The sequence below is a fragment of the Hirundo rustica genome, chromosome 2 (genome assembly GCF_015227805.2).
Source record: "Hirundo rustica isolate bHirRus1 chromosome 2, bHirRus1.pri.v3, whole genome shotgun sequence".
Lineage (NCBI taxonomy): Eukaryota > Metazoa > Chordata > Aves > Passeriformes > Hirundinidae > Hirundo > Hirundo rustica.
In genome coordinates this window covers 164,323-177,892 of record NC_053451.1, presented here as the reverse complement: position 1 = coordinate 177,892, position 13,570 = coordinate 164,323, and positions in this window count along the sequence as shown.

The following is a 13,570-nucleotide window of genomic DNA, read 5'->3' as shown; positions in this document are numbered from 1 at the left end:
GCGTTCGGGTCTCGTCCATTTCACTGTTAATTTAGTAACTAAATTAATTACCGGCGTGCCCGGCCCACGGGGGCTGTCCCCTGGGCTCTCCGGAGGCATCTCTGGAGCCTGCCCCTCCCGGATCCATCCTGCTCGGCCGCCTCTCGCCGCGGGAGGATGTGGCTGGTGCCCCTGGGCTGCACTTGGGGAGGGGGCGAGGGCTGGGTGCTTCCCGCTCTCCCGTCCTGGGGGAAGGCTGAGGGCCGGCGTCTGGCTGTGTGGAGCGGGCTGGAGCACCCGAAATCCCATCTGAGGGCCTGGCGTGGGAACGGGACCGATGGCCCCCAAAACCTGGTCCCCGGAGTCAGAGGGCGACCCTCACCTGCGGTCTGCCCGAAGGGAAACTGAGGCACGGGGAAGAGAGAAATGGGTGCAGGGACCCGTCCTGCCCACGCAGAGCAGCGTCTCCGAGGCGGAGGAGCCCGAACGATTAGAAGTGATGAGGATCGTCTAAAAATAGGGATTTGGAAATGTCAAGTTGGCGAGTGGCTGGGGAACGTGCTGGGGGATGGAGCAGCTCTGTCCGTGCCCGTGTGTCCTGAGGCAGGGTGAGGGACCTGCGCTGCTCTGCCCTGGGCTGATCCTGGCTCCCTGAGAGATCCCCAACCCCCAGAACTGGCTGATGTGGATCATCCTGCACAGCCAGCACCAGGGGCCTTTTCTGGGCTGTTTCATCCTGACAGGAGCTGCAGAGGATCCCAGCTCTGCTTTGGGTGGGACAGGAGGTGGGGGACACCAGACCCTCAGCACAAGTTATTTCCCACTGGCTTTTGATAGGAGGAAACTTCAGCAAAGCCCCGAGCCCCCACGGGGTGATCCCAGCCTCAGGATTTGGGTGATGTGCTGCCAACACCCCCCCGGAGACATCCTGTCCCCCCCTCTGTGCAGATGGGAGCCTGGTGGCACAGGGACACCCAGCAGATGTTATCCCCTCCATCTCCTCTGCCCCTGCCAGCTTCTCCCCCGTCCCCAGCATCCCACCTGTCCCCAGCCTGCCAAAAACTTGCTTAAAACAGCTGGGAAAAGAGGTTTATTTGGAAAAATAATCCAGATTGGGGCAGATTAGTGCAAACATGTCCTTCCCCATCTGCCTGGGCAGTGCTGTGCCAGCTCCCGGAGGGGCTGCCCGGAGCCAGGCTTGGGGAAAGCACACAGCTCTGCTCATTCCAGGGACTTTGACCTGCCCCGTGATCCCCCTGGCCAAGCTGAGTGTCCCCAGCCCCTGTCCCTCAGGAAAAGTTCCCCCATCCCTGGCGGTGTCACCTCCACCCCTCCTTGCTGCTGGGGACAGGCTCGTGCTCAGCAAGGAGCCCCCATGTCCCAGAAATACCCCAACCTGGCTAATTAGAAACACCCACAGGTACGTGGGAGAAATCCTTATTAACAATCCCACTCTCTTGGCAGGGCACAGGAGCCACCTCTGAACCAGGGGAAGGACAAACAGAGCACTGACCTGGGTGTGGTGGTCCCGAAGCCGCCCAGGGTTTCAGGTGAACCCCGCTGAGGACAGGAATCCATTCCTGTGGGGTTTTTCCCCTGTGCAAACCCTTCCCTGCTGTCAGGAAGTCAACCCTGCTTGCTTTGTGCCTCAGTTTCCCCAAGGTATGAGGGTAACCTGGGCACCAGGGAGCACCTTGGGCCACGGCTGGGATCCCCTGGTTGGGTGACAGGAGCACCTGTGGCTGCGGCGAGGGTCAGTGGGAAAAACCGAACGGTCCTGATGGAAACCGATGGAAAAACAAGTTTTGTTCGGTTTTGGACTTGGCATTTCCCCCCCGACCCCATCTGATCTGAGTTTTTTGCCTTAGGAACAGGGAACAGGAGGGGGAATAGGGACAAAGGCAGTTCGTTATCCCAAAACGGACGAGTTTATTTATACTGATATTTATTTCCTGAGCCACCTGGAATGGTTTGGGTCTCAGGAGGCACGTGAGAGCCTCCTTTTGTGTCCAAAGGGGCGGGGCCGTGGCTATAAAAGGGTAAAGGATGGAGCGGGGCTGGGAGAGGAGCGGTGATTGGGACCAATGGTACCGTGGGGATTTGCAGCCGGAACGGCGTGGTGTGAGTCTCCTGATGGGAATGAGTCCTGGAAACAGAACGGAGAGTCCGTGAGAAACGAGAACGCTGCAGCTGGAGCGCTGAGAACGGAGAGCTTCATGAAGCCCTTGTCTTCTGCTGGTAGCAGCGTCTGAGCCCAGGCCTCGGGGGCTGTGTGAAGATTCCTCCCCGGAGCGGGGTCAGCCCGTGCGGATGAGCCGCAGAGCTTCGGTCCTTGGAGCGGGTGAGGATCTGTTTCCGCTCAGGAATTGTTTTTGCCGGCGTGGAAAAGGGGCGGTGCGGGAGAAGGAAAAGCGTTCTGTTGCGCCGAGGTTGTTGCAGGGGGGCCCGGTCCTTCTTTATGTGGGAAGTTTTCCTGAGGATGCTGTGCAAGGTAAATGGCCCTTTATGGCCGGGGTTCTGCTGCCGCTCCTGTGACGAGGGACCCGCTGCTCTCTGTGGAACGTGTTCCCGAGGACGTTACAAATACCCGGGCTTAACGTGGGAAGTTTTAGGGAGGATATTGTTACGAGGGAAACGGTCCTTGATGTGCCAAGTTTTGCTTTCCTGTCCAAAAGCCTTGGGAATGCTCAGGAACGCAGCCTGGGATATTTGACCCCTGCGCTGGGTCCCGTTTGGTCTAAAACCCCCATTTGTTAGTGGTTCGTGTATTTTCTGCCCTCGGAGGGTGTGAGGCCGGCCGGTCAGCTCGGTGTCTGGGAAGGGGAGAGTGTTCTGGGTGCCAGGGCTGCTGCTTTGGGGCGTGACGCAGAGCCCAGCGATATTCCTGCTGTGCAAATGTGGGAGGGAGTGGAACAGCAAGCGGCAGAGCTGGGTTCTTCTCCTTAAATCCCAGAACACCTGGGTTTGAGTTCCATCAGCCAGAGGAGGGAGTGAACCCTGGTGCCAGCCATCCTGGGGGCTTTGGGCGGCTCTTACCATCTTCCCTATTATCATTTGCATTGTGTGGTTCTCCCTCAATCAGAGAAGGCAGCAAATGAGGCAGGAGGGGGAGCTCGTTTTGTTTCTGCAAACTCCAGGCTTGGGGCAGCTGCAGAGCAGTTTGGTTTCAAATAATCCTGCCCAAATGCAGTCCCTTGAAGCTCTCTTGGGCACCTTTGGCTGGAGCTGGAGGTCAATGCCCCAGGTGACCAGGGGAAACCCCTCTCTAAGCAGAGCAGGTATTCCTCTCATCCCAAAAGGTGCCACCCTTTCATCTTTTAACATTAAAAACATAACAGGGGCACAGGCAGCAGTATTAAAGGTAGCACAAATAAAAAAGCTTCTGTTGGTTTCGGGCCATTTTCTCCCGAAGTAAAAACAGATTCAAGATCACCTTTTGCCTCACCAGCAGGCTGGAGAGGCTGTAGTCAATCAAGATACCACAAGGTGTGGGAGCATTAGAGTGGAGCGTGAGTTCACTGAGCAGCCCTCAGAGGAGCCGAAAACACAGCGGTGAACCCAGCAGGTAATGAGTGGGGAGTGAAAGCCACGAGCAGGAAGGAGCTGGTGTTCCCAAAATAAGCAATCCCAGCCAGCCCGAACCGGCTCCCTGTGCTCTTCCAGCAGGGTTGGTGGCAGAGGAGGGTCCGGCTGCAGCCCCCTGCCCACGGAGGGATGCAGGGAGCCCCAGCCTGCCGGGCTGTGCCTGGCTAACGGGGAGCTGCAGTTCACTGGAACTCCAGCAAGCACGGATCTGAGGTGTGCCTCTGATCCGTCCCCACATCTTCCTGCTCCTGGAGTGCTGGAGAGCCTCCAGCTCAGCTCGCCGGGCTGAGGCACAGCCAGGCCCTGCTGCTGAGGAGGGCACATCATGAACCCTGGACATCCCGGCTGCGCATTTGCACAGGATTAGAGACTCCTGCTTTCTCTGCAGGTGCACGTGTACGGATGAGCGCTCTGAAAGGACAGGTAAGAGAGGTTATTCAAAGAGGAATTAATCCTGCTCGAGGGGAGGCAACCCGGTGTTTACGTCATTGATGCCCGTGAGTAATTAAACACTGAGGCTCATTGACAGTTCTGTCAATCCTGTGGACTGGGGATGCTCCACTTCTCCCCTTCCAAGGAGCATCAGCGCTTAAAGAGCCAGAGAGAGAAGAGAAGGTGGTGCCCCAGGGAGAGATTCAAATGATCATCCTGATTTGAAGGGGAGAGCAAATGTAAATCCCAGAAAGATCCCGGGAGAGATGAGGTGCAAGGCTCTGCGCTCCCTCAGTCACCCATTCTCCTCTTGGAAGGCAACGCTGGGGTGTTTGCATAGGAACTGGCCTTGTCCTCTCCAGGCAGGGAAGCATCCAACAGCACAGCAGAGGATGGGGCACGGTGAGGAGGCTCCCAAAGTCGTCAGGTGCAAGCAGGGATTTCCTTTTGTTTCCTCACATCTGACCCCAAATCCCTGGTATCTGCTGTGCCCACCCTGGGAGCCTGTGCGGGGTCTCTGCTCCGAGAGAGAGGTTCAGGGAGGGAGGAGGAGGAGGAGGGAGGTTTGGGAGCGCCTCAGCCAGCCAAGCCTCTCTTTCTGAGCACCTTCAAATGGAGCTGCAGCTCTCTGGGGGCACAGGGCTGTGAGAGCCCCCTCCAGGCTGACCCAACACAGGATTTACCTGCAAAACACGGTTCTTTGCACAGGTCAGCAAAGCCAGGACCTCATGGGCATCTGGGAGGTTCAGGAGGTTTTCCTGATCCAAGATATTCCTGGGGTTTTATCCCAGCCTGTCTCCTGTAACCTTTTGAAAGCCCTGGAACTCCTTTAAGCTTCTGAAATTTGCCTCAAGAGATTCCATTTGGTGGTTTCCCTCTGCTGCCTCCTTCCCTTCAGGTTCCAACAAAAGGAATCACCTTGCCACTGGACCTGGGCAGTGTCACTGGGTGTCCCCTGGATGCCAGCAGTGTCACTGGGTGTCCCCCTCTCCTGCTGACACCTGCACAGGGTCTCACCCCCCAGATTCCCACTACCAGTGAACCCCACTGGGCCATTTGGCCCTCCCTGGTTGTATTGCTGCATTTTAATCCCATTTTTCTGGGCGGTTTTCATCTCTGCAGCTGTGCCCTGGTGATTTCCCGCATGGTCTCACTGATGACCCTCCTGGAGCATCCAAGGGAGAATTGTTTCCAGCACCCCTGAGAGATGGGGCAGGAGAATGGATTTGGGGCATTAGGCATGGTCTGTGCTCCAGCTGTGCTCACCTTCAGGAGCAAAAAATGACATTTAAATGCTGGTTTTAAGAGGGATTTTCCATCATAAATTGATTTCTGGTTCTGGAGTTAAAATAAGGAATGCAAAACAAAGCAGTTTGGGGAATTCAGAGGTAAAGGGAGTGCAGCAAGATGGATGGAGACTGCCCAGTTCAGTAGCACAGCTCTGGTGTGCAGTGTTCCTCCGAGGGAGCAGCGTCCTGCCAGAGAAGGGAGTTTCCTTCAGACCCATCTCTGACTCCTGCCTTCATCTCCTCCTTTGTGGCACGGAGCACAGTGCCTCAGGTTTCTGCATGGCAGGATTGTCCTTGCCTGGCTGTGATGTACAACTCCTCTCCCTGGTACAAACCTGATGCTGGATTTATTTCTGTGTGTCACACCCCAGCTGAAGACATTTTTTCCTTCCCACATTCCTGGTTGTAGACTGGAAGTTGAATTGCCCAGATCTCTCGGGAGCATTTTCCACGTGGAAATGCAACATTATAGGGAATAATTTGTATTATCTGGTGCTTCCTTCCAAGGAGTAACTGGGCTGTGGGTGGTTTGGTGGACAATTCCCTTTCCCTGGGTTTAGCTTTGGCTTTGATCGTGTTGTGTGGGCACCTAAAGCTGTAATTAAATTGTGAAAAGTGCATATTATATGGCTCTATGCAAGATATTTACTATATGTGTTATGTTGTGCTAATTGTTAATGTGATATTAATATTTTGATAGTATAGTAAATGTAGTTTTGTAGTTAAAATGTAGTTTTTATGTACCAACCACAGGGAAATGTAAATCTTTCAAAGAAGAAAGAATTTACTACTTTCTTATCAGAAGAGACCAGCTCCTCCTGCTTCTCTCAGCCTGGTGGACGCCATAGAGATTAAAGGAAAAAAGTGATACTAACCAGAGACAATTCTTAGTTAGAATGGAATTTATGTATTATGTATGAATGATATGAATATTCAACAGGCTATTGCTTTTAAGAGATAATTCTTTGTTAACAGGGGTCCTTCTTCAGAGCTTGTGGCTCGGGAGAGGCACCCAGACGTCTGTAACTTTGTTTTTATTGTCTTATATTGTCCTAACTCTAAAACTGTTCAATTTTTTACTCTAATTCTATTTTTATAACCATCTTATTTACTATTAAACTTTTAAAATTTTAAAACAAGTGATTGGCGTTTATCACAAAATTAATACCACAAAGGGCAGCGTCTGATATTTCCAAACACACGGAACCCACAACCAAAAAAACCCAGATTATGTCTTTCTCCAGCAGCCCTTCTTGGTTTTGGTGGGCCGATTTGGAATTTTCTTTTTCGGCCGGCTCAAAGAGCTGGAGTGAGCAGCAGCCCGTGACCTTGGGCAGCCGCTGAGAGCCGTCACCATCCAGCACCGTCTCCGGGCAGGAGAAGGAAGCGGCCTGAGGCACGGTGCAGCGGCAGTTCCTGGGCTGCGTCGTGGTCAGGATAGCGCGCAGGCAGTTGGCTGGACGTACCTCAGGGGGTCCTTCATTTCCCGTCTTTTTTTTTTTTTTTTTTTTTTTTTTTTTTTTTTTTTTTTTTTTTTTTTCCTCCTTCGCCATCTTTGGAAGGTCAAACTTGATGTAGCCATCCGCCATCTTGTGAGTGGTGTCACGTGACTTCCGCCCTTATCCGCGACCATCTTTGTTGTGGTTGAAGTAACTTCCGGTTGAGCCGCCATCTTTTTTGTGGTACCACTAAGGCCCCCCCAGGCTCCTACCACAGGCGCCTGACTAAAATTGACTGCCCAAACCCATCCACAGCGAGTATGAGCCCACAGCCCGTGTCTGCAGACCTGGAAAAGCAGCAGAAAATTGCTCCCGGGCGGCACCATAGTCAGGGTTGCACACAGGCAGTCAGTTAGACATACCTCAGGGTCCTTGATTTTTCCCGCCCTTTTTGCCGCCATCTTTGGAAGGTCAAGCACCCCGTGCCGACCCGCCATCTTGTGAGTCTCATCACGTGACTTCTGCCCTTATTCGCCGCCATCTTGTTTGTGGTTGAAGTAACTTCCGGACAAACCGCCATCTTTTTTGTGGTACCACTAAGGCTCCTCCAGGCCCCTATCACAGGTACCTGATTAAAATCGACTGCCCGAACCCGCCCGCGGCGAGGCTGAGCCCCCAACCCGTGCCCGCGCGCCTCGAAATGCCGCGGAAAATTGCGCCTGGGCAGCGTCGTGGTCGGGCGGCAGCGCTGCCCTGTACGTCAGGGTCGGGCACGGGGGGAGCGGCAGTACCGCGCTGTGTCCACACGGTGGCAGCACCGCACAGCGCACGTCAGGGTCGGACACGGGGGTGCTGCAGTACCGCTCTGTGTCCACACGGTGGCAGCACCGCACCGCGCACGTCAGGGTCCGACACGGGGGAGCTGCAGTACCGCTCTGTGTCCACACGGTGGCAGCACCGCACGGCTCACGTCAGGGTCCGACACGGATGAGCTGCAGTACCGCTCTGTGTCCACACGGTGGCAGCACCGCACCGCGCACGTCAGGGTCGGACACGGGGGGGAGCTGCAGTACCGCTCTATGTACACAGGGTGGCAGCACGACACCGAGCTTACAGTCCGGCGCTCCCGAGCACGTCAGGGTCGGGCACGGGGGGGAGCTGCAGTACCGCTCTGTGTCCACAGGGTGGCAGCCCTACACCGCGTTTACAGCTCCCACTTCCAAAAATCCTGTAAAAGAAATTCCCCAAAAGAGCCCCAAGTGCAACTTCCAGAACCCTGCCACTCACCAAATTCAAACCAAAAAAGCCTTTACCTTAGGCTATATATTGATTTTTAGTATTTATTATATTTATATTTATGTTTGTGTTTGTGTTTATATTTATTATTTATATTTACCATTTCTCTTTTCTATTCATATCTATGTACATTATATATTTTAATATACATAACACGTAATATTATAGATTGTATTTATTTATATTACTGATATATTTTTTTGTATTTTACAACTCTATTTTTATTATTTATACTTTCCTATTGTTCTATTGATATTTGAAAATTTGTGTTTATTTGTTTGTATTTTAAACTGTATTTTAAACTATATGAAGTCATTAACATAACATCAGAACCACAATTAATAAGAATTAAATTAGCCTGGTTTTCTAAAGGGTAAATATTTAATTATCAATAAAATAATATTGGCATATTTTCTCTTTCTGTGTTTTTTTGGGGGGGGGTTGTTTGTGGGGGGTTTTGGGGTTTTTTTGGGTTTTTTTTTGTTTGCTTTGTTTCGGATTCCTTTGTTACTAAACAATGAGGTTTGGAGAGTTACAGAATGAAAAATCTACTTTCTTTTATTGCTGCCTCTGAAATACACCCCGACATCAAGTGACTGCTGCGAACCCTGTTCGTGGGTAGAATGAGACCTGTTAGGGGATAAAAAGGAAAAAAAACGGCACCGTGGCGTTTACAGCTTTCTCCCTTCGGGTTCCTCAATGGAGCAGAAAGTACAGAGGCTTTGCTCTCACTCCCCATTATATCCAGGCCTTCGGTGGCCACGGATGTCATTTTCCAACTGTCCTGGTTTGGGACAAATTTGGGAGAAAAACCCCTGTATAGGATCCCTCCAAGGAAGCAAACCCAAGTGACCCCTCCCTCCAACCAGTCCGGTAAAAAAAAAACCTCTTTGGAGAAAAGTGGAAAAAACTATTTTACTAAACAAATGAAGTGCATACAAGTATAAAGACTGAATAATATGAAACAATAAAACCTCTCCTGAAGTGAGATGGCAAACTGAGAAAGTCCTTGCCATGGGTGTAGCTCGGCTCTCTCTCAGACTCTCCTCAGTCCCAGTCCCTCCGGCGCTGCTGGAAAATGCCGAGGTCCAGGCCCCGGTGGGCCGCAGGTGCAGCCCCCAGTGCTCCCCTGGGTTTTCTGTCCAGAGCAGGTTTAAACAGTTCCAAGAAAAAGGAAAAAAAAAAAAAACAGTCCAGGGAACTTCTCTGCCCTAGCTAGCTGAAACTAACTAAAAGCAAAAAAAAAATCTCTGTCCTGCAGTCTCTCCAAGCCTCTGCCACACACCCCTTCTGCAGAAGAATGTGGAGGAGTCAGGCAGTTTTTCTCAAAACAAACTCTGCGCTTCTCCTTGCTCTTAGAACCAGTCTTAAAGGCACAGGACTCAATGTACAGCACAAACAGAACAGACGATTGGGGATACAGGCATCATAAAGTTACCCTCGGACACCAACTTCTTTGTTGCCAACAGCCAATCTGCCACAAACTCGGGGTAAGAAAGGGGGGGGAAAAAACCAAAACAAAACAAAGAAAAGATGAAAAAATAAAAGGAAATTTTTAAAAAATAAAAATAAAATTTAAAAGTAATTTTAAAAAGGTAAAAAGATTATATAAAAATTTTAAAATATAAAATGGAAATAAATTAAAAAACAAACACAAAATAAAAATAACTTGAAAATAAAAAATAAATAATATTTTTAAAATTAAAAGTAATTAAAAATACAGAAAAATAAATTAAAAAATAACATAAATAAGAAGATAGAAGAAATAAAATATGAAACCTTTTTAAAAATACAAAACAAAAAAATAAGATGAAAAAACAAAACTCAATAAAATAAATGATAATGAAAAAAATACAAAAGTCATGAAATAAAATAAACGCAGCTCTCCTCTCCTGCCACTGCCTAACACAACTCTGGGAACATCCTGCACTACACAGGGTTGGGGAAAACAAACCCAGTGCCTCCCAGGCAAGAAGGTTTTGAGACAATTCCCAGTTTTGCTTGGAAACAAATTCTATTTTAGAGGGAAACTCACTTCGGATGAACATCCAAATGTGCCAAGGCAGGAAAGAGCCACCCCATTGTGTCCAGGGAACAGCAATTAGGCCAGGAGTGAGGTTGTAATGGGATTGACGGCATTAAAAATGCAGTGAATTTGACTTTACAGAGAGATTCATGACGGCAATTAAACACGCAGCAAGTTTTCCTGGGAATTTACAGCATCCTGCAGGTACGGTGATCCACAATGCCCATTAACCGACACTCTTTTGGCAAATTTCCTTGCAAATGTGACCTAAGAGGTACAAAAATTCCAACCGGGATGGAAAATCGGCATTTGCAATAAATACCCCCTCACTAAAATCAGAGAGAGGAAAACCATGAAATAAAAGGAAGGAATAACACCCAAATCCCAGCTTGCCTGGAAAACAAGCTCGGGAATTTCTAACATGGAAAACTTTTGGAACAGTCAGGAGGTTGCTGGAAGTTCATGGAAGGATGATTTAAAATCTGCCTCCTCTGCTCTGATTTTAAAGGGAAGTGAGAACTAAACATGGCACGTTACACTTCTCCAAGAATTATCTGTGTTTTGTGGGAGTAGCAATCCAAAGAAACTCCAGTCTTACTTGGATTTGACATCTCAAACTCTTGGCAGAGCGGGGAAGTTTCAGTGGAAAGAGAGAGCCACAATTGCTGGAATAACAAAATTCAGTGGGACAGAAGTCAGGAACTTTATTTACAAATCCATGCAGCAGGAGGAGGAGGAGGACACCAGGAACGCGCTCCAGCTGAAGGCAAGGATTTATTGGAAAAGGCCGGAAATCAAACGGACGCTCCCTGGTTACGCTCAAGCAATTATTCAGGAGTCAGAGAGAAAAGTGGGAACCCTGGGCTGGGATAAGGCCTTCGGGCGGCTTCTTTGCTTCCTAGCGGCTCTCTCCTTTTTTGCCAGCTCCCTGGAAGAGGAAAAACAACAGCAATAAAGTTTCAAACCCGGGCAGGACGCCCTGGCTTCGGGCAGACAGAAGCTCAGCTCCCCGGGAGCGAGCCCAGGCCGTGCGCCGGGGAGCTCCGGGAATCTGGGATCGCCTGCGTGATGGAAGGGCTGGAAAAGCACACCCAGCTGCCGGCTTTAGTGCTGGGACACAGCCAGGCCCGGGCTCAGGCTTAGAGCTGGGACTGCACAACGCCCCAAAGCCGGCTTACACATCCGGCGTTACACCCAGCACCCAGCTCCAGGAGAAACTCGGCTGGGAGAAGCCCCCGGGATGCTCCCTCAGAATACTGACCTCACCCTGCAGCTCCTCCAAAATAGGGGAAGCTACGGAAATCATCCAGAAATCCACGGATTTCCGCTTCCTCAGAACCAAAGCGGCAGCAAAATGTGTCCAAACCGGACTGCAAAGCAGCAGCTCCGAGGATTTATTCCAGAGGGGACGCAAGGATCCCTCAGCCAGCCGGCATTTCTCTCGGGCTCTTCCCACTGCGCTCTGAGGACACAAGCAGCACTGGCCAGGCTCAGAGAACCCTGCAGGAAGAAGGTGCTAACAAGAGGACTCACTCCAAGAACAGCAAAGACGGGTGCCCAAGAGTCCCACAGTCAGAATCCTCCATCTTTGCATTTGTACAAGTCCTAACCCGCCCTAACGGATCGCGGCAGTGCACAGCTGTCGATACAGCTCAGAACAAGACCTGAGAAGACATTGGGCTGGACGCTTCTCTAGAGAGATGTGAATCAGATGTAAGTCCAAGCCAAAGGCTCATCTGGGAACGCTGCGTAAAATCGCGCTGGGCGGCCTCGGTGTCGCGTGCACGCAGCCAAAGACACGGAGAGGGCTCCTTCCTTTCCTGGCCTTTTTCGTCCCTACCCAAGGCGCATCCGCGCTCTGCCGCCATCCTTGGAATGTTAGCAATTTTTAGTTCATTAGTTACTCCCATCTGGAGCATTGAGGTGCCGATATACGATATATTAAAAGAAGAAAACCAATAAATCTGATGCAGCAGTAGAAAATGGTAGGCTCCTAGGAATAAGTTGGGGGTTTTGTTTTTAAAGTTTTTTTTTTTTTTACTCCCAGGAAGTCTGCCATTTTCTACTGTTGCTTTTTAAACCTGAGCTAAAGAGAAAAACAATCTTTGTTTCTAGCATAAAGTTAGAAATAAAGTGAGAAAAAAAAACAGAAACAGAGAAACACAGAACTACAGTGAGATACAGAAAACTAAAGTGAGAAGGTAACACTCGTCCACGACGCACATTTTCTTCAGCTTACGGACAAACCCGCCCTCACACTCACCTCTGCCGCTCCGGTACTCCCTGGCCGCCACGGGCCTTCGGCACACATTTGCACCAATCCACCGGAATGCAGCTCCCAGGAGCCTCAAAAAAAAAAATCCTCCTGCCTGACAAAACCCCGGCCCCAGCACAGTCTGCCCCCAAACCTTGGTGCACATCACCTCGCAGACCGGACAGGACCGAGGGGGAAAAAAATCCCCCAGCAGGGGCAGGGAATGTAGGGGCTGGGGGGACGGTGAAAAACGCCAATCACTTGTTCTAAAGTTTTAAAAGTTTAATAGTAAATAAGATGGTTATAAAAATAGAATTAGAGTAAAAAATTGAACAATTTCAGAGTTAGGACAATATGAGACGATAAAAAACAAAGTTACAGACGTCTGGGCGCCTCTCCGAGCAAAAAAGCTCTGAAGAAGGACCCCTGTTAACAAAGGATTATCTCTTAAAAGCAACAGACTGTTGAATATTCATACATTTCATACATGATGCATAAATTCCATTTAAACAAAGAATTGTCTCTGGTTAATATCACTTTCTTCTTTTAATCTCCATGGCGTCAACAGGGCTGAGCAAGGCAGGAGAAGTTGGTCTCTGCTGATAAGGAAGTAGTAAATTTTTTTTTCTCTGAAAGATTTACGTTTTCCTGTGGTTGGTACATAAAAACTACACTTTAACTACAAAACTACATTTACCATACTATCAAAATATTAATACAACACCAACAATTAACACAACACAACACGTATAGTAAATATCTTGCGTAAAGCCATATAATATGCACTTTTCACAGGGACCGTGGAGCGGGAGCTACGGGGTGTACCCGCAGGGGCTGTGGGGACCGTGGAGCGGGAGCTACGGGGTGTACCCGCAGGGGCTGTGGGGACCACCGGAGCGGGAGCTACGGGGTGTACCCGCAGGGGCTGTGGGGACCGTGGAGCGGGAGCTACGGGGTGTACCCGCAGGGGCTGTGGGGACCGTGGAGTGGGAGCTACGGGGTGTACCCGCAGGGGCTGTGGGGACCGTGGAGCGGGAGCTACGGGGTGTACCCGCAGGGGCTGTGGGGACCGTGGAGTGGGAGTTACGGGGTGTACCCGCAGGGGCTGTGGGGACCCATGGAGTGGGAGCTACGGGGTGTACCCGCAGGGGCTGTGGGGACCCATGGAGGGGGAGCTACGGGGTGTACCTGCAGGGGCTGTGGGGACCCATGGAGGGGGAGCTACGGGGTGTACCCGCAGGGGCTGTGGGGACCGTGGAGTGGGAGCTAT